Source organism: Sus scrofa, chromosome 16 (genome assembly GCF_000003025.6).
Source record: "Sus scrofa isolate TJ Tabasco breed Duroc chromosome 16, Sscrofa11.1, whole genome shotgun sequence".
In the NCBI taxonomy this organism is placed as follows: Eukaryota; Metazoa; Chordata; class Mammalia; order Artiodactyla; family Suidae; genus Sus; species Sus scrofa.
Window position 1 is genome coordinate 57,987,971 of NC_010458.4, and position 21,432 is coordinate 58,009,402.

At 34.0% G+C, this 21,432-nt stretch overlaps 1 protein-coding gene across 1 annotated transcript in view; it reads right to left on the minus strand.

Annotated features, from left to right (window-relative positions):
* TENM2 (teneurin transmembrane protein 2) overlaps positions 1-21,432 on the minus strand; it is a 3,459,878-nt gene that overhangs the window by 2,363,698 nt on the left and 1,074,748 nt on the right. Inside the window, 1 exon segment of the mRNA XM_021076712.1 lies at positions 18,708-18,801. The gene's annotated coding sequence lies outside the window, so the exon portion shown is untranslated.

Here is a 21,432-nt window from a genome sequence, read left to right on the forward strand (position 1 = left end):
ATGCCTGTCACTATTCTTAGTGCTTTATGCATGTAACTTTAGTTGAATCCTATGATGCAGGCTGTATGGTTACTCATATTTTACAGATAAGAACACTGAATCAATCACAAAGAAGTTCAAAGACTACTCCAAGCTACACAGCTGAACCAAAATTCAGGCTTCTGCAGTCTGGTCAGAGTGAGTCTGAGTCTTAATCAGCACGCTTAAACTTCTATACTTCCTACAGCACAGCTTCAACTAACCACTGTGGTTTTTGTTTTTTTTTTTTTGTAATTCTGGGCTGCACCACAGCATATGGAGATTCCAGCTAGGGTTAACTGGAGCTGTAACTCCAGCCTACGCCACAGCCACACATGCAGATCCGAGCCGATCTGCAACCTACACACAGCTCACACAACGCCGGATCCTTAACCACTGAGTGAGGCAGGACAAACTGCAACCTTATGGTCCTAGTCAGATTCATAACACTGAGCACGATGGAACTCAACTAACAATGTTAAACAGAAGATAGAAATGCAAACAAAAATGGCTAAGACAGAGCAACTCTACAGTGGTTCCAAATAGGAAAGTAAAGACTTACGACAACCATGAAACATTCAAATTCTAAAAAAAATCCTTGGCATCATCTCTGTCTTAAATTCCACTGCAATCTTTGGTATGATATGCTACAAGTGCTATAATTAGATCCATGTTATAGATAAGGAAACTGAGGCTTAAAAATGTTAGCTCACACAAGATTATATGGTAAAAAGTTGTTAGAGTTCAGATTTAAAACAGTATTGCAAATCTCCAGTCAGGACTCTTAGCCAGTATGATACACAGCTTCCTATAACCACTTCATCTTTCTGATCCTTATTTCTCCTAAGTATAGGGAAAAATATTAATTTAAGTCAATAATAGCTAAATCAATATTTAAGGCATATATTTACAAACTACCCAATGCCATGTACTTAACAACCAGGAGGGACAGTTTGTTTTGTAGTGAACTTATAAAGGGACACTCTTTGTTACAATGAAAGAATGCATAGGTGGACTAATACTAATAAAATTCTTTTCCACCAGAATACCTACCTTGAAATGCTCACCCTAAAGGGAATGATGGATAAAAATTAAAAACCCAAAGAACTAAGTCATGAAATATTTTTAATCTCATATCTCTTTCTCCAAATAGAAAATATTGATCTTTTGAAAATTTAATTTCCTTAAATATATTTAAAATCCCATTGATGTTTTATCTTATTAGAGGTAGCAGAGGTCTAGAAGTTTAGGATTCTACCATGGGTTTGATTTCCATTTGCTGATTTTGAACCTTAAAGATTTTGACCACGTGCAATGCACTTCCGTGTTAGATGCTTTTCTTTCTTCTCTGTCTCGGTCCCTCATCTTAGTTTCCTTAAAATTGATTATAGGGCTTTAAGGGAAAAACAAGACTGGAAATAAAGAAATACTCTTGGAGTAATAATGGTGAGTTAAGAATGAGTACTTGCTTTTTCATTTTTCTAAAGTCAACGTAAAATATGTTGAATTCCTTTGAGAAAACAAGTGCATAAAAGCAAGGGCTATTATATCTTTAAGCACATAATTTACCTTATAAATATAAGCACATACATATTCACCATCCTTTGGGAATAAAACAACATGTACACTAGGGAATTTTGTTTCATTTCAGCAGAAAAGTGGAATATTGCAATGTAACTAAAGTATTCATTACAGGAAGAGATGTCTCCAAGTAAGGTTAGAAAAACATTTATTTCTTACACTGAAGGAAGTATTCTGATACATATTCTTTGACAAATGTGCCAAAAATTTCAGCTATTTGTCTCACATATAGTAATACTGGCAAATAAAGAATTTAGGAAAGCTGAATAAAAAATTTCACATTGTTTTAAAAAATTTTGTGGTTGTGTGTTTTATTTATTCATTCTATGTATTTCTCTACCTAAACATGCATATAGAAAACTTCAACCCCTTTCATTTTAATATTTCACATCCTTTGTTTTTCCTTTTCATTTAAATGTCATAAGCTATACAGTCATCCATCCCATTCTTTGGTATCAATAATAATTATACTCTCAAGTATTTTTAAGTTTTATAAAATAAGAAACCATGCTCTTTGTTGTTTATACCCACTGAACATTTGAAATCTTGCTGAGGAAAGTAAATACGATGCAATATTCATTTATGTTTTATAATATACAATTAACATTGGTCATACATGTGATTCACTGCTTTTTAACAACAAAAATAATTATCTGTGAGAATCAAAAAAACAGAGACACGAGATTCTTCAAAGAGCTTTGCATTTTCTAAAGTCTACTTTCTATAAGCCTATGAATTCAATAGAGACAAAAATTAAAATAGCATTAGTAATAGTAGTCAAAATTTATTAAGGGCTTATAGTATATCTGGGCTTGTGCTAAGACCTTTAAATGTTAAAATAACAACATTTATTTTTTACAATGACCCGGTGAGGTACTGAATATCATTTACAGAAGCAATTGCATTAAAAAAAAAGTAAATTAGGAAACTTATCTAAAATTACATCCCTTCACCAGAAGAAATGTGACTAAATTCAAATCTCTTTGACTTCAAATTCTATGTACTTTTAGGAAAAAACATGTAGGTAAATTAAGTAAGCCTCTTAAGTTCCTACTGTTTAGTAAGATGTAGTCCTCTATGAAAAGTATAAAAAAGTAATAAATTCAAGTTACTGCTCTTTGATTAAATTTGCTATTTGAAAATAGTTTCATGATATAAGATACTAAGTTTAAACTGAGAGATACTATAGCAAGTATTACAGAACTATTTATTTAAAAGTCTATATAGCAGAATGGCTTATTTATTGGAGAAATATAAAATAATTATAATTTATAAGTAACCATATAGCAGTCTCAATTTAAAAATGTATTAACAAGAACTTCCACTGTGGCAAAATGGGATCAGTGGCATCTTGGGAGCACTGGAATGCAGTTTCAGTCCCTGACCTGCTACAGTAGGTTAAAGATCAGCCAGCAGCAAGTCAGATCTGATCCCTGACCAAGGAGTTCCATATGCCATGGGGTGGCCAAAAATGGGGGAAAAAAAAGTATTAACAACATACTGAAAGGGGAAGAAAAAAAATGTTTTCCCCCCACACTCAAGGCATGTGGAAATTCCCAGGCCAGGGGTCGAAACCAGAGACACAGCAGTGACCACACTGAATCCTTAACTGCTAGGCCCCCAGGGAAAGCCCTGGGAAGAATTATTTATTTTATTGTCTTTTTAGGGCCACACCCACAGCACATGGAGGGTTTCCAGGCTAGAGGCTGAATCAGGCTGTGGCCGGGGAAGAATAATTTTAAACTGGACTCTTCTCCATTTCAGTGATGATAGCCATCTTAACATTGAATGCATTTAAACAAGTAATAATTTTCCTATTCAGCTATTAGACTTAGAATACCTCTTTTAAACAAGCATTATTCTAGTCGTGAAATATTCGAGTATCTCACCAACCACCTACTCCCTGTACCCAAACAAGGCCATATATCCTCAAAGATTACACGTGCTCCTAACTGTACTATATGTTACCCAAGTTTAATTTCCTTTCTATAATTTAAGATAAGATATCAAGGTGTTTAACAAATGGAATTTTCTGGTGTTTATAGGCAGATGATGTCAATAAGAAAATGTACAGAATAGAAACCTAGCTGAAAAGTTGTGAAGTGATAGCTCCTTCCCTCTTAGCAATTTTTTTTTAAAAAAGAGAACATAGTGTTTTTTTAAGAGGATGATGATGTTGAAAAAATGTTTAAGATGTTAAAAGCAAAACTATGTCACATTAAGGAGATAGGCAAGGAAGCAATCCCAACGTCCATGGTTCTAAGAAGAGAAATGTATAATGTGGTAGATATATATGATAGAATACTTTGTAGAGGATAGATCAATGCACAGACTGTGCCCCAAACAGGCATCTATCTAAAAACACAATGCTGATTTAAAAAAAAAAAAAAAAAAAAAAGAGGAGGTTTAAAACAGAAAAGTATGTATATAAAATAGAAATAAGGAAAGAGACAGCAAAACTACTTTTATTTATTGTAGCTTATATTGTATGAACATCTATCATGGGACAGGAACCTAAAACAGTGCATCATATGTTGGTAAAAAACAAACAAAAAAGAAACAAAGATCCTTTCCCTCATGAATAGGACAGTGTAGCTCAAGAGAGACAAATTATCAACAATAGTCAAGTAAATAAGCAAGGAGTAGTAAATGTTATGAAAATAATTAAAATTGGGTAGGTAGAAGGTAAGAATACTAAGAGAAGGCTACTTGCAGTTAAATAGGGTTATTAGCCTGGGACTTTTTGAGAAGGTGACTTGAACAAAGGGGGAAGGGAAGGAGGTGGGGTCTGACTCAATCAGTAGAACACACAGGATTAAAACATTTCAAATAACTTAGAATGTGTACCTATGGAGGGGGAGAAGGAGGGAAACGGGATTAGGGCATCAGTAAAAATTGAATGAATAAATTAATAAGTGAATGAAAGAACGTAAGAAACAAATGAGGTTGACTTTTCACAGAATGATGATCACTGTGTACTAGAAAATTATGTTTCAAACATAATACTTCGATTTTCTTTCCCTGAAATCTAATCACTTCCCCTATCCCATCCATGAGGAAAACAGTCTTCACCTTAATAGGAATGGTAGATTTACCAAGTAACACTGTAGGATACTGAAATTTTAATTTTAAATCAGTAGCAAATATGATTTATTTTTAGCATAAGTGTGGTTCATGCTTTATTTATCTGTTGTTTATAAATGATAATAAAAATATAAATAATAAAATAGGGATTATTCATTGTTTATCTAAAATTCTCATTTAACTGTGTGTACTGTATTTTACCAGGCAGGCCTGCACTCCAATGTCTTTCTTATACCATCCCTTAACTAACCTATATGTCCCCTAACCCCCTCTGCACACTTTATTCTATGTAATATTGAGAGGATGTTGGTGGTAATAATAAGCAAACTCTGAGAAACTATTTTGGTGCTTAGAAAAGGTTTATAAAAGCCCCATTCTGAGCTAGGCTTGATACTCCAGCATTGTGGAGAAAAAGGGGTAGAAGCTTAAAAAAATAAACAGTAGACTTGCATGATGAAATATAGAAGGTCATAAAAGCTTTAGGATACAAATTCACTTCGGTAGTAAATTTTCATGGAGCAGGTAGAGGAAAGTTACCACAAATCCCCTTCTCGATTGAAATAAAATAAAAAATGAATGGAGGACAAACGTTGGATTTGGAAAGGTGCTTATTGATAATCTTATAGAGCAGCACTATCCAATATCAGTATAGTGCAAAGCCACACATATAATTATAAATTTCCTGTCACATGAGCAAAAATAAACAGAGGTAGGTAAAAATAATTTTACTAATGTGGTTAGTGGCTACCATAAAAGACAATGCAGTTCTCTAGAAGCATTGCTGTAACTAAAATTTAAATGTATATGTAAGTAGGGAATAGAAGATAGTTATTAATGAATTGATGAATCTATTTCATAGCAAGAGCTCTTGACAAATAGATAGCAAAGTGGCATGTAAGTCTGAAACTAGAGAAGTAATCATTTTACCATAAGGAAATAAAACAAGAGTGAAAAAGCATGTCTAGAGAAAAATATAAGTGAGAAGGACTTTCATTTTTTATAATAGGGTAGCAAACAAAAAATAAGTAACTTACTATTAAAAAACAAACAAACAAAAAAAACACCCAATTAGATCCTGGCAAAAAGAAAACACATACACTTTGTATGTAGTTCAGGATATAGAAAATAAGGGGAGTCACCAATTGTGATTCATATCCACCTCTTCTACAAGTAAAAACACCGATCAAAAAAGTTTCTTTAGCTGAAACTAGAGCAGGGAGTTAAGCATGAGAAAGTTCCAATTGTACTGATAACAAACACAAATGTGCCCCTGGTATCGGAACAGAAATCTGTGGCGATCCGAAACACTGGGGAATCCATACCTGAGCTTCTAAGAGTTTGTAAGAGGAACTAAAGTGGTCTTTGGTTGAAAGATTGATAACATCTGCTTATTTGTGACCAAAGCGAATCAACTTTCTGAAAGAAAACATTTTGTTTTTAGATCCTAAGGGATTTTGATAGATTAAAAATGACAAAAAATATAAATAGAAATATTCAAAATTCAGATACAATGTGCACACATACACATACCCCATATTAAAACCACGGCAAAATAAAAGTAACAAAAAATACCAGATGTATGCTACCATGGACTTTATATACTGAAGATATCAAATAGAGAATATGATTTTGCCTGACATAAATAAAGCAAAGATGTTTATCACTAGTGAACATATGGATGTGAAAAAGAAAAAAAATGTGTTTTAGAAGTGTAAAAAATATTTTTGTTGAATCAGAAGGTGAAAGGATCAATTTATAACTAAATAAATGATGCTGGAAGGAAAAAAAATTACTGATTTGGAAGATATATCAAAAATTACCACTGAAATCACAGAGACTTGAAATGACAACTATAAAATAGCAATTTAGTTGTTAGTCAAAATGAGAAGATAAATATCTCTACAACTGAAAAATTATAAATACATAAACATCTTGAGTCAAAGTCAAAATCCCTATTTTAAAATACATAGTGTTAACAATGGAGAAAATTTTATATCAAAATTTTTGTAATGCAGGGAAACACTTTGAGGGAACTGTACGACTTAAGTTCTTGTATTACAAACAAAAGAAGGATAAAGAAGGATAAATTTAAAGACTAATTATCCAGTTTATGCTAGAAATAAAGATGAACAGAAAATCCTCACATTATATAGAAAATATAACAAAATGAATAAAATAGAAACAAGCATAAAATAAACGATCAGTAATACCTAAAATAAGGAATTTAAAAACATTGACCAAGGGATAAAGAACATTAAAAAAAAAAAGGTGAGGAATATAATGTGGGTCAGAATAAAACTATTTCAGATACTTAAAATCATAATAAAAGTGGATTTCAACAACTTAATGCAAATAAGTATGAAAACTCAGATGAAGTACATAATTTCACAAAAACATAACTTTCCAAAATTAGATGTTAAAAAAATACTAAACATACAGTATTAGCTTGGAATCATTTTTAAAAACGAATTGGTTATTTAAGAATTTCCCAAGGGAAAAACTCAAGACCAGATGATTTTTACATTTAAATTCTACCAATATTTGAAGGAATAAATCATTCCAATTTCATCAAAGGTCTATCAAACAACAGGAAAAAATGCTCAATTCCTTCTATGGTCAGTATTTGATTAATTCCAAAACCAGATGACAATCTAAAAAATAAAAATTATAATTAAAATCACTGAACATACATGCAAAAATCCTAATGAAAATATTAGAAAGCAAAAGAAATATTATATAAACAAATAAATAAAGAAGTTAGGTTTATCCCAAGAATGCAAGGTTGGTTTTATTTATTTATTTATTTATTTTTTTATTTTTTGTCGTTTTGCCATTTTCTTGGGCTGCTCCTATGGCATATGGAAGTTCCCAGGCTAGGGGTCTAACTGGAGCTGTAGCCGCTGGCCTATGCCAGAGCCACAGCAACACCAGATCCAAGCCACATTTGCAACCCACACCACAGCTCACAGCAACGCTGGATCCTCAACCCACTGAGCAAGGCCAGGGATGGAACCCGCAACCTCATGGTTCCCAGTCAGATCCGTTAACCACTGAACCATGACGGGAATGCCCCAGGTTGGTTTTAAATAATAAATTTTATCATTGAAATTAACCCACCTGAGGAATTAAGGGAGAAAATAATAAATCATCTTAGTATATGTTAAACATTTAAAAATCAATTAAATTTCATTATTAAAATTATTAGTAAACCAGGTAGAAAAGGCCATCTCTTCAACTTGATAAAGATGTATTTGTGGTACTATATATATACATATACATTTTTTTTTTTTCTGGAAGGAAATTCTACATGCTACAACAAGGATAAACATAACACAGCATTATACTAAATGAAATAAACCAGTCATAAAAACACAAATAGCTTATAATTCTACCAAATGAGTAGTCAAATTTATAGGGATAGTAGAATGGTGACAGCCAGAGACTTGGGTGGGGGGAGGGTTAGTGAATGAGGAATTGTAGTTTAATGGATATAGAGTCTAAGTTTTACGAGTTGAAAAGAGGTCTGGATTTTAGCTGTACAACAATGAAAAGGTAGTAAATATTACTGAATTATACACTTAAAAATGATTAAGATATAATTTGTCCCTGGTCTAAAGCTTCAAACTACTGGAATTTTTTGAGTAATATGAGATGTTTTTTACAGTAATGAGTTGATTAGCACAAATCAGTGCTGGGACTGCTAGACAGCACTGGTTGGTGGAGGTGGGAGAAGGGAAGGCACATGATTATAAAGCTAGAACATTTAACCGATGGTGCTTATATAATGAGGCTTAAATTAAACCCAGGTCACTGTGGCTCAAGGGACCTTCTGGTTGGTGAACATATCAATGCACCAGGAAAATAAGGCATCCTGACTCCACTGGATCACAAGCTCCTGTGCGTGGGATCCTTTCAGACTTTACCACTGTATCTCTTTGTCACATTGTTCATTTGTACCCCTCATGATAAAATTGTAACTTTAAGTATCGTGCTTCCCTGAGTTCTCTGACTTGGCTAGCAGTTATGAAAACTAAAAGAATTGTGGAAAATCACAAATTCGTAGTCAGCAATGAAGAAACTGGGGTAGCCTGAGGAAACCACCTCTGCTGGCATCTGAAGTAAAAACCTTCACGATAGGGAACTTGTTCTTTAACTTGTGGGATGTGGTGATAATTCTGGGTAGTTATTGTCACAAGTGGGTAGAACTATGGAAGATCCAGGTAATATTAGAAATCTGGTAATGAAATTGAGTATCTGTGAAAAAAATCTAAAGCAAATATCTTTGAAGTGGCGAAATTTTTAAAATATTTCCTTTTGAATCAGGTATAAATATAAATCACTAATTCTACCAAACATGTTCTCAATTGAGTAGTCATCATGAAAGAAGAAAAAAATATATATGCATGGATTATAAACAATAGGCTCAGTATCCCATAAGTAATACAAACATATATACAGAAAATCCAAAATAAAATATAAATTATTATAATTAAAGCTTGAAAAATTGCCTATACAAAATGAATATACAAGTACCAATTGCACTGGTTTTAGCAAAAGAAATGTCAACATTTATTAAATATCTACAAAATCAAATGGAAGGACCCACCGTGTTCATGAATTAGAAGACTCAATGTTATATATATGTCAAATTACCACAATAGTTGTGTAGATTATGTACAATTCAATTTAAAATATCACAGAGTTCCCATTGTGGCTCAGTGGTAATGAATGCAACTGGTATCCATGAGGGTATGAGTTTGATTCCTCACCTCAGTCAGTGGGTAAGGATCCCTCATTACCATGAGCTGCAGTGTAGGTCTCAGATGCAGCTCAGATCTGGCATTACTGTGGCTGTGGTGCACAGGGGCAGCTGGGAACTTCCACATGCCACACATGAGGCCCTAGAAAGCAAATTTTAAAAATAAAATAAAAAAATATCACAAGATTTTCTTTTAAGAAATCGAGAATGTGTTTTTAAAATTTACATGGAAGTCATGGTAGGCAGAATTCTAAAATGTCTTCCCAATGTTTCCTAGGGCCAAAATAAACAGTGAGATATCATGCCTGCCATTTTGTGATTTGGCAGCAAATATTTTGTGGATATAATTAAGGTTACTAGTCAGTTGACTTCTAGTCAATCAAAAAGGTGGATATAACCTAATCACATATGACAGTTTAAAAATGGAAAGGTTTTTTGGTTTTTGTTTTTTTTGCCTGGTAGCACAGATTTGAATCAGAGGTGAACCAACATATTATTGCTGACTTAAAACTGGAAAGTTTCACATGGAAAGGATCTGAGAACAGTTGCAAGGAGCAAATATCAACCCCCAGACCACAACCAGCAAAGAAATTGGAATCACCATCATATAACCACAAGCGAGTGAATTCCAGCAACATGTATGAGCACGGAAGCAGACTTCCATGCCCAGAGACTACAGATAAGTACAGAGCGTGGCTGACCCCTTGATTTCAGCCTTAGAGAATCCAGTCGTACCATGCTGGACTTCTGAACCACTGAGGCGTAAGCTAAAAATGGGTGTAGTTTTAAGCCTGTAACTTTATATGGACAAGGTAAACCTAATTTAGAGCAATGGTTCAAAATTCTGTAAGAGACTTCAGAATAAAATGGGAATGGACCAGCCCTATCAGAAATTAAGATAATTATAAAGCTATAATCTCTCCCAGCGAGTATCATCAGGCTACTAATGGGACTCAAGAGAATTCTTAGAAACTGACACTTTGATAATTTTGTATTTGCTTTAGATACCCAGTGATACTGTATATCACTGGGGAAGGAGAATCTATTTAATAAGTAATGTAGGAATTCTTGTTTATTCATACTGGAAAACAAAGAAACTAGATCCAATCTTCTTACTATTCAGAGAAATCAACCCCAGATAAATAAAAATTCTAAATGTTAAAAGGGAAAACTATAAAATTTTACAGAGAAAATGTAGGAGAATATCTTTATGACCTCAGAGATGGAAAGATGATCTCAAGCAAAATCCACAGAACACCATAAAATATATTTATTTTTATATAACACTAACGTAAAACAACAATGCAAAAAATAACTATCACAACAAAACATTTCTCAAAATGTTTCTTAAACGAAATAAAGCTATAAAGGTTGAAATATATTTGCAAAGTATAATGGAAGAACTATCTGTACTCAAAAAAAGAAATGTTAAAATCAGTAAGAAAAATACTCAGCAAAGCAAGATTAAAAGTATCTAATAAACAGATATTTTAAAGAAGAGAAAAATAAATGACAGAAATTATTCAACTGTAATAAAGAACAGCAAGATTAAGACAAAAGCAATGTTTCTATTATTTTCATGATTAAAAAGTTTGCTTTGTCTTGGAAGTCCATAGATCACAAAAAGGAACTATATAAATATCATTTTTATAATATTATTATACTATTTTAACTTTACATTTACCAATTTGTTGCCTATTAGATTCACAAAATTAAGATATATGACACTACCAAGTACTGGTCAGGCCATGGGTCAACATAAACTCTTAATTTAAATATTTCAGGTGAGGAGTTCCCATTGTGGCACAGGGGAAACAAATCTGACTAGGAATCATGAGGTTGCAGGTTTGATCCCTGGTCTTGCTCAGTGGGTTAAGGATCCAGCATTGCCGTGAGCTATGGTGTAGGTAGCAGACATGGGTTGCATCTGGCATTGCTGTGGCTCTGGTGTAGGTTGGCAGTTGTACCTTCGATTAGACCCTAGCCTGGGAACCTCCATATGCCGTGGGTACGGCCCTAAAGAGCAAAAAAAAAAAAAAAAAAAAAAAAAAATTCAGGTGAGAATAAAAATTTATACCATCACTTTAAAAAATAATTGAACATTGTTTTGAAAATTTAAAGAAACTCGTACTATAAGGCCCAGCAATCCCATCATAAAAATATGTCAATATACCTTTTGCAGCTGACTCCTGTACAATCTATTTTGCAATAGCACCTCTCTCTTTTCCTTCAAAAACTTTAAGCACAAATACCTTCTCTCTGCCTTAGCTCATGTTCCTCCTCTTTTATTTGCTTTTATTTTTTTTCTTTCCTTTTCTCACTTTCTCTGTGTCCAAACCCTACATATACTTTAAAGAAGCCCATAAAGGAAATATCCATTCTATTTTTCTTTCTTTCATTTAAAAGTATTTATTAAGGAGCCATGATGCACCAAGTATTAAAAGCACAACAGTAATCTAGATAAGCTTTCCTCTACTCTTGTGTTTCTTGTTTTTCAAAAGGTGACTAGGTGGTTGGTGTGGAAACAGACCATAAACAAACAAATCAAGTAAATTCTGATTGTTCTGAGGAAGAAAAGTAAACAGAGGGACTTGACCCGATAAATAATTATGGAAGTATAAATCTATTTTCAATATAATATGTCCCGAAGAACATTTCTTTCCTTAATAAACTGATTTTCATATGTGTATGTATGAATGTTTGTATGTGTTGTATGTGGTGCATGTACACATGTATACACACACAATATGCATGTGCATACACACTTATTTATCTCTTCTTGTGACTTTATGTTTCCTTACATCACAGTCCATGTGTGCATCATTTTATCATCCAGAGTGTCCAAGTCCCTTATTATGATACTAGAAAGACATGAATAAATGTTACCAGCTCAACAAAGGATGCAGTCATGAGTTGCTAAATATCTTACAGCTCAGAGTTGTACTGCTTCAGGTGAGCTTGGGCTGGACCTCCTCTGCCTTCTCCACCAACCTCTTCTCTGCACAAAAGCCTGATTTCCCTTGATCTTCCCCTATATTGACTGATACGGGGGATGTGGACATTTTTCTTAAGAAATCTCTGTGACATCTATACAGACCTTGAGAATCTAAAGACAGATTATACTTCGATACTGGGACCAGCAGCATCCAGTCAACATAAATGCTAGGTTCGTCCTGGGAAAAACAAGATTTAGCTCTAGGCTCTCACCTAGCTCCTGAAGAGACATGACTAAGACATGACTAAGTCTTCCCCGAAATCATGTGACCCAATCTTAAAGACTACCCCACTACCCAGGGGAATGGCTAAACTTCTGTTCATATCCTACTAACAATTCTCCCAAACTGATTGGTCTGTTCCTTTTCACCCTATTTACATAAGAAATGGCCAATCAGCTTCAGTATAAAAACTCCCTTTCTGGGTACTTACATATAACCTCCCTCCACAAAGGACTGGCTGCTGAGCTCCCATTGTGAGTCAACCTGGCAGTATACCCTGCTAACAGTCTTTTATGCTTGAACTTGGGTCTCCTCCTTTCAGCCGACCTTACAATAAATATATAGAGAAAACACATTATGTTGATGATACTACTTTGTCAAATAACAGAAACATTTTAAAAATGCTTAGGGTAAAAATGAAATTTTTCTTCCTTGTCATCAACAAAGATGACAATCTTTGTTTCTAAGTAATTCTCTGAATTTCTAATCATTTAGGCATGGAAGGGTCTTATACTTTAGAATCTGTAACGTGTTTTATATAAGATTGTCAAGCTCTTGTTGCATGGTAGTTAAAACTCTTTTCAGAAAGTTGAAACAAATTTACACACATGCCAGTTGTCTATAAGCTTGCCTATGTTTCTTCCAAAACACACAGGGAGGACTTCGTCTTTTCAAATTTTTTCTGAAGGCCTCCTTTATGTTTTTTTTAATTTCCTTTCCCTTATGACTGAAACCGATCTATTTTCTTATGTTTATTATTCTTTTGTAGTTCTTATACTTTGAAATTTCTTTGCTATTGTTGACCATTAACACAAAAAGACTTTAGTGTTTTTAAAATTCTTTATCTTTAACTTCTGTATTTTGGAAAAGTATTTCCCCAGTTTGTTATTTATCATTTAATTTTGCTAATAATAACTTTTTGATGTATAAACGTTTGTAAATTTTAATTCAAGTATATTGATCTTACCCTTGGTGATTGTCTTTGTTGATTTCATACTTTAAAAGTTTGTTTATGCTTAGAAGTCCAGAGATCACAAAAAGTAATTATCTAAATTGTCATTTCATTATTATAAGATTTTAATTTTGCATTTACCCTAAATTGACTTTCCATTAATTTATGATTTTAGTGTCTATATTTCCCTGTTGAATATATTTTGTTAGATGAAATGACATGAGAATCTATATTATAGTCCTCTCCTAAAAAGAGCCATATTTTTAACTCTATTAAGTAATCCTTCTTTTGCAAATGATTTGTAACCTTTTCTTAATTCCATATATTAATTACTGTATTACTGTTGCATGCACTGTGTCTTTATAACATTTCAATATGTTTAAAATGTATTTTAAAATATATTTTAGCGCATGTTTAGAGCCACCTAAATTATATTTCTCTTTTATCCCATGTCGGTTATTTTTCAGTGGCTGATTTGTGAAGAGAGTTGGCATTTCAGACAGTTTTATCCTTTTTTTTTTTTTTGCAGTTCTCTTTTCAACTAAGTCACCTATTCATTTAATTATTACCACTAGAGATTATGAATATTTTTAAACCTTTTGACAAATTTTAAAATAATGATTGTCATTATAAAATAACATCTAGCTCTCAAAATAAATCTTTAGCAAAAATCATTAAATTAATCTTTATTCCTCTCTAAGGTATAAAATAATATTTGATTTATGGATCTATGCCCATAAAGAGGTCACTTGAAGCCTATGATAAATCTAGTAGTACCCTGGCATTCATGATCAGAATGTTTTAAAAACCACTAATATGCCACTATCTAATTTTCCAATATAATCATTGTCTATGGATGTGAAAGGAGGACCAAACAGAATTGAACACCCGTTAAATGATACGGGACCACAATTATGGGAAAAGACTCACTGTTTCATATTTAGACCATTCCTAGGAACAGTGGAGAGTCAAAGGGGAAATGTGTAGATGGGGATAAAACTACGGGGATTGGGAAAGATAGGAAAAATGATAGGTGAGCAGAAATGAATTGTAGAGGTGGGCATCTGAAGGAAAATGAGAAAATTGTCACCCCTAATACAATCTGTGTCTTTTTCAACTTCGGGCATCCATTCACATCCAAGGAGGGAAAGAGAATTAGAAAACCAAGCATTGTACCTTGTTATGTAGATGTTTTATTCTAACAAGGAGTGCTTCATTTAAATATAATGCTGTTTGCTTTGTGCAAAACTGAAACTGATACATTTGTAAAGGTTTCTTTTTTACTGTTTCTAATCTATAATTTAACAGATTTGTTCCACCAGAACAAACATTTGCTGAATGTCATAGAAATGGTTTTGAAAAGTATAATGTCAGCAAGATCGCCTCTGAACACAACAGTTGAAAAAGGCAGCACCTGTATGCTGAAATACACAGATCCACCCACAAAACCGGCAGTGTTTCAAATAGTCAGCACAGCAGCCACACTTGTATTCTTTCAAACACTTTTCCTTTTTCTGTCCTTAAGACATGCCCCCAAACTCTTCCTCGTATTCTGCACAAGCAAGGGCATTAATCACACAAGTCTACGTGCCCATTTGTTCAGGATTCTTGCCTATGATCCATCCTTTGAATAACTTATACTCCTGACCTTTCTGATCAATAAGACGAATGATAAAGGCAAAGGCTTGTGGTTTACATCTTCGTAGAAGTTGCCATCTCCTCTGAGTGGTTAAAATAAATAATTCCTTTAGTGTTATTCATTGCCTCCTGCAAGCAATATTTGTATGTGTGTGGGAGCGAGATGTACTGCATCTTCTTACCTTTGATGTTTGGTCTTGTTTGGGGGCTGCTCTTTTGACAAGCTTTCAAAAGCCCCCTACTATGAATGTCGAATTAAGTACCCTTATGAATATGCATGAACATAAACCTCATATACTCATTTTGGTGGCTACTCACTGTGCTGAGTTGCCCTGGAAGCCATTCCAAATGGTTTTGATTTTGCGTTTGAGATTCTTAATGGTGGTAATTATCTGTTGCAGCCATGCAGTACCAAATATGATGTGTGTTAGAGATACTTTAAAAAATAATAATAAAAACGACTAAAGATGCTAATTCCCACATTTTAGTTCCTACAGGGCAATTAGCCCCTAGTAATGATGTTTATATTTATATGCAAATGTTTCAGGAAAAATGAATCTTAACAGAGACTTCATATCAATACCATTGGGAGATGAGAGTATTCCATCTGTCTGTAGAAAATGCCTGCCATTAGCTCTACATGTAGCCTATTTCTGTAATAGAAACTATTTAATCTTAAGTAATTCATTCTTCATTTTGTGTTATTTTCTCTTCCTTCTGTTCTTTTATTAAGACTCTTAACTAATGTACAGTATGTGCAGCTCTTCAGGGCCTACACAAAGGTGCCCTGCCACATTTTCTTCTGAGTATCATCTGTTGTTTGAATCATTACCTAATATCCTTGCCATTCCTCATTTTGGGATAATCATTGAGTAACCAAAGCAGGCTTCTCAAGGGGTGCTTCCTTCTTAATATCCTCTGTTTCAGGGATTGTTACAATGTGCAAAGACAGAAATATAATGAAGAAGCCAAGTTCTGCATTATAGCTGGAGCTTTGGACTAGCTTATGGTCTGTACATGGGAAAAGTGAAACTTAGAAATCTTCCATGAACTGTCTGTTTAATCAGAGTTAGGGAATACATAGGCTCCCATGGCAATGCTCTTTCTACTCTTAAGACCATCTTTTCATACACTGGGTCCTTTAATAATGAATTTTTTTCTGTACTCTCTTTCTTCCCTCTAAACATTTTAAACTATCAATTGCTAATTCAGTCACTTTGTTAATGTCATTCAATATATTGCTTGCTTAACTTAGATACTTTCCTTTGCAGAGCATTAATATGATATCCATTATTTCATTTAGGAATTGCTATTTGTTTCTGCTTTAGAGACCAGCAAAGACCAGTTTCTTTTTAGCGATCAGAGTGTCTCTAAATCCACAACTACGTTAAAAAAAAAATACTGTTAACTGATATTGCAATATGGTGCAATTTTAAGATTTCATTTAAGATTTAAAATTTTGTTTGAATAATAAAAAAGAAAAAAAATGAAAGCACAGTATAGTAAAAAAACTATGTCATATTTATGCCATATTTATAGCAGAAATCCTTCAAGAATAGTAACATGTAAAGGCAAGAGTAAAATTTAGTGAATCTACTAAATTGAAGCAAGTTCAGGTATATGGTAACTACCCACAATTTTCCATAGTGAAAGATGGACATTTTCCCCTTTAACCTAGAGAAAGCAGGTAAGGAAGCCACTCCAGAATTGCTAAATTAGAACTCAAATGACACAAATAACAACATATTTCAAAACACAGATTCTCCTGTCACTCATAGTCAAAATTTGGAATGAAGGAGTCTAGGAAAGGGAGAAATTCAGCCTCCTGCCTGTGGAAAATCTCATTAGAATCCCATGAGATTTATCTGTCACTCTGACAGGATAATTTGATTTTAAATTCCATCACTGCTAGCCTTAATTTTTAAAATTAAATTGAAAAAAAAAATGACTTCTTTTTTCTCCCATATAATGAATAGGGTAATATAAATCAAAATCAAGGGTATCATTAATCAGAAATAACAAAAAAGATCTGAAAATTTTTAGGGTTTCAGGGAAATAGAAAAATTGCCCTTCCTCACTCCCACCTGCCCATCATGGAATCAGAGCAAAGATCACTTAAAAGAGATTCCTTATGAAGTTTAATTTAGAGCATCCAAAGTTTTCTTATCAGTGTAGAATTTTAATATTTTCTCAAAAAGCCTGGTTTCTTTCAAAAGAGCAGCACTTATTCAACCCCATGCTGAGCCCATTTAGTGCATTATTATCATAATTCATTCCTGAATGAGAGTTTTTCAGGCAGTAGACAAAACACAGCAAAATGTCATAAACATGCCCTTATGTTTAGGCATTACCCTTAGTACCTAAATCACATAAATATTATACAATCTCTTCTCTTCCCCTTTCTCAAAAAAGGGACATATAAACAATTTGATGCCAATGATGAATGGAAGGAGCACCACTTTAAGAAACTGATCTACTAAAATATCACTGCTCACTTTTTCAGTTGTACTTCTGTACAGCACCTCAGAATTCAGGTATTCACAGACCCATTGTGATAATCAAACAATTCATTAAAAATAGCATTACATCCTGACCAAAATGGAACAGACTGCTGTATCTTGAGAACAGCTTTTTTACCTTTCCAGGTGACACACTTCATACACTTTCCAAATATTAAAATATCTAAAGAATGAGGACTTAATGTCAACCTGCTTGTTAGGGAATTGGGTTCATGAAAGGTGAGCTGCAGAATTTTTTAATATGAAGTTGAGAGTCAGAGGCACCTCTCTTCGCCTCTTCATTTAGCAGAACCAACTCTGATTGGTTCACCTTCCAACAGAATTCTCTCTTGTAACATTTACTTTCTCTTTAGGGACTATGCTTCTCATGCCCGGGACCTGTCACTCTTTAAGGCTTACATCCAAGTTTCTCCCTGGCACACTTCTGTTTCTAGATAAATGAATGAAGAGACAAACCACGTTCTACTATTTATTAACACATTATTGTGGCTTCAATAAGAATAGACGAAATACGAAATAATCTCTCTTAATTGAAACTTAGAACCAAATGCTTGATACAATTTAATATTTGTACACTTTGGGACATCTTGGTTCTATTCTTTGGAATATCAAGATATTTAAAAATATAGCATATTAGCATCGCTCAAAAAGTGATCACGCTTTCTACTACTTGGTAACCTTTTGAGGAAGTTTTTCAATATTTAACATGTATATGCATTCATACCCTTATCTAAATATGTATAGTCTTGTATGTATGCATGTGTGTTATATAACATCTCAAAGGGACAAGAGTTCCACCACTACAATATGCACTAAGGAAACTTGAATGAGAAGTGTGAATTAACATCATTCTCATATAGCAAGAAAACTACAATAAAAATTATTTTAAATGATGACTTTGTATATTGTCCAGATTTTAGAAGCTTAAGGAGAGCACTTACTTACAAAGTTGAGATTCTTCTCCCATACGTGTGATCACTCAGGACATATGTCTGATTCCTCACAAGCAGTGTAGCTATAACAGCAACTTCACACCTGCCGCAAATTTAAAATTAGGATTTTTTTTTAATGCAGAAGAAAAATTACTTTGTTCAAGTTTTATATTCATTTGATCAATAAACTTTAAAAATATAAATACACACAGAATGTGGGATATTAAATTATCCAACATAAACTTTTTTTGACAGCTGTCATATACAATAAAACACAAATGATGGAAATGTGATAGAAAAGTTACATTAAGGTATATACTCTTAAATGCCTTCATCAGAGATGTTCAGCACTTATTTTAGGAACAAACTCCTCAAAGATTTCACCTTCACCCTGAAGATAACTGTGACAAGCCAGTCAAGGTCCACTGAATCCAATTAGAGTAGCTTTCTGGGAAAAGAATTGTGATTCCTGACAATATTAGGGCAAAATACCGCAAGATGTTTTAACTTGAAGGAGAGCAGTGGTAGCTACAATCATCTTTAGTCTGAAGCTCAAAACCATGTCGGTAAGTCATGGCAGGCAGTAAATAATTGTCAAGCTCTGTTGGAATCAGCTATTGGTTCTTCTGTCCTACAAAGTTACAGTTTGCTTATATACTGTTGCATAAAATCAGGAGAATGTTTAGGAGATAGAAAAATCCAGAGCAGTGGCCAGAGAATTCAATGTTTTCTTCAGAACTTAAGAGGGGTGATGTTCTCTGAATCTTACGAAAAACAACATATAAGATTTACCAACTCAGGGAGTTCCCTTCATGGCTGAGCAATTAACACACCCGACTAGGATCTATGAGGATGCGGGTTTAATCCCTGGCCCTGCTCAGTGGGTTAAGGATCTGGCATTGCAGTGAGCTGTGGTGTAGGTTGCAGATTGGCTTAGATCCAGCGTTAATGTGGCTGTGGTGCAGGCTGGCAGCTGCAGCTCCAATTTGACCCCTAGCCTGGGAACTTCCATATGCTGCAGGTGAGGCCCTAAAAAGCAAAAAATAAAAATAAAATAGAGTAATAAAAAATAATTTACCAACTCAGGGATCTGATTTACCCACTTCTTCCTCACTCTATCAACTCTTTAGTAAATCCTGACAAGCCCAACGTCTCCTTGTTTGTGCCTGCTATTACACATCCTGCCATTTCCCCCATTATCTGATTTTGCACTATGGCAAAATCCTCCTAAGTGGTCACCCTTAGCTAGGACCCCCTCCAGTTCACACTGCACTCTGTCAGAAGCACCCAAATATAAAGCATGCCAATCTTTGACTTATTTCACATCCATCATTCTTAGTTCTGATATCCTTAAGGAAAAATGATCTGACTTTTGCCAATTTTGCAGATTCATCTTTTGGGTGCCTCTACACTTTCCCAACTGATTTTGAGCTCCAGCAATACCATGTTTTATAAAGTCTACAAACAAGCACTACCTACATGGTTCAGTCTGCTTTTAAATCCACCTAGAAAAGTTCCACTTGCTCATCTAAGTCCTGTTTTGAGATATTATCTTCTCAGAGGCCTTCTGGCTTTACTTCCTAAAAGTGTTATCACCATTACCTTCAAGATGCTTTTATAGCTGTCTGTTTTCAGGTCTATCCTTTTCCCTTGAACATAAGCCTTTGGTCTAAAACCCAAATACCATTCATCTTCAATTCTGAAATGCCAAGCACAGTGCCTGATCTATAAAGGAAATGCATATTGGACCAAGTATACAGATGTTTTATTTTTTCATATATTAATGAAGATAAAAATTTCTCAAGCTGATATTGGGCATCCTCAAGGCCTAAGATCTTTTAAAATCAAATTCAAATGGAGGACAGAAAGTGACTGATGAGACTCTAGTAGTTTGATTCTGTAACACTTGGTATGTTTCCAAGTGATGGATTATACTGCCTTACTTTCATCCTACTGTAGTCCTTCTGAAATGCTGAGAATAATCTCAAAAGGGAGTTTTGTGTTCTCTAAAGCACCTTAAAAAGAGTTAGTGGAATACAGTCCTCAATTTTACCCAAATTCCTGACATTCAACAAATAATTTGTCAATTATGCACATGGTTTAATGGATCATGATTAATCAACTGCCATCATGATAGTTTTAGAAATTCATGTGACAGTAAAAGAAAAAAAGAAAGTAAAGAAAGAGAGAAGAAAAGATTGCTTTATTCCTGAAAATCCAATGGCTATCCATCTATACACAGGTAAGCTCAATGTATAAATCTCCTCCTCCGTGGATTTAATCTCCACAGGTACTACTGGATAGATATTTGTTCCCATCAGGTTAATATTTTCACAGCTAATATTTGGTAAATAAAATCAATGAAACATCTGTGCTGGGTTTTGTTTGTCAATGTTAAAGGAGGACGAATGGAGTGAATCACCTAATTATAGCAATCCTTCACTTGCTATCACATGCTGGACATGAAGCTCTAATATCAATATAAACTGCATTTCATCAACATGCAGGAGGAATGCAAAGGCACTCCCAGGTTTTTCTAATGCTCTTTTCTACCTTTCGAAATTGAGTGGCTTTATATAATCCTCCTGAAACTTCACACCTCACACCCCTTCAAAGCCCAATGCTCACACATGGTGGCATTAGAGGAAGGATTATTAGAGACCCCCATTGGAACTGTGGCCTATTCATTTTCTGTGTAAACCATGGGGTTCCTGTGCAGACAGTGATGTGCCAA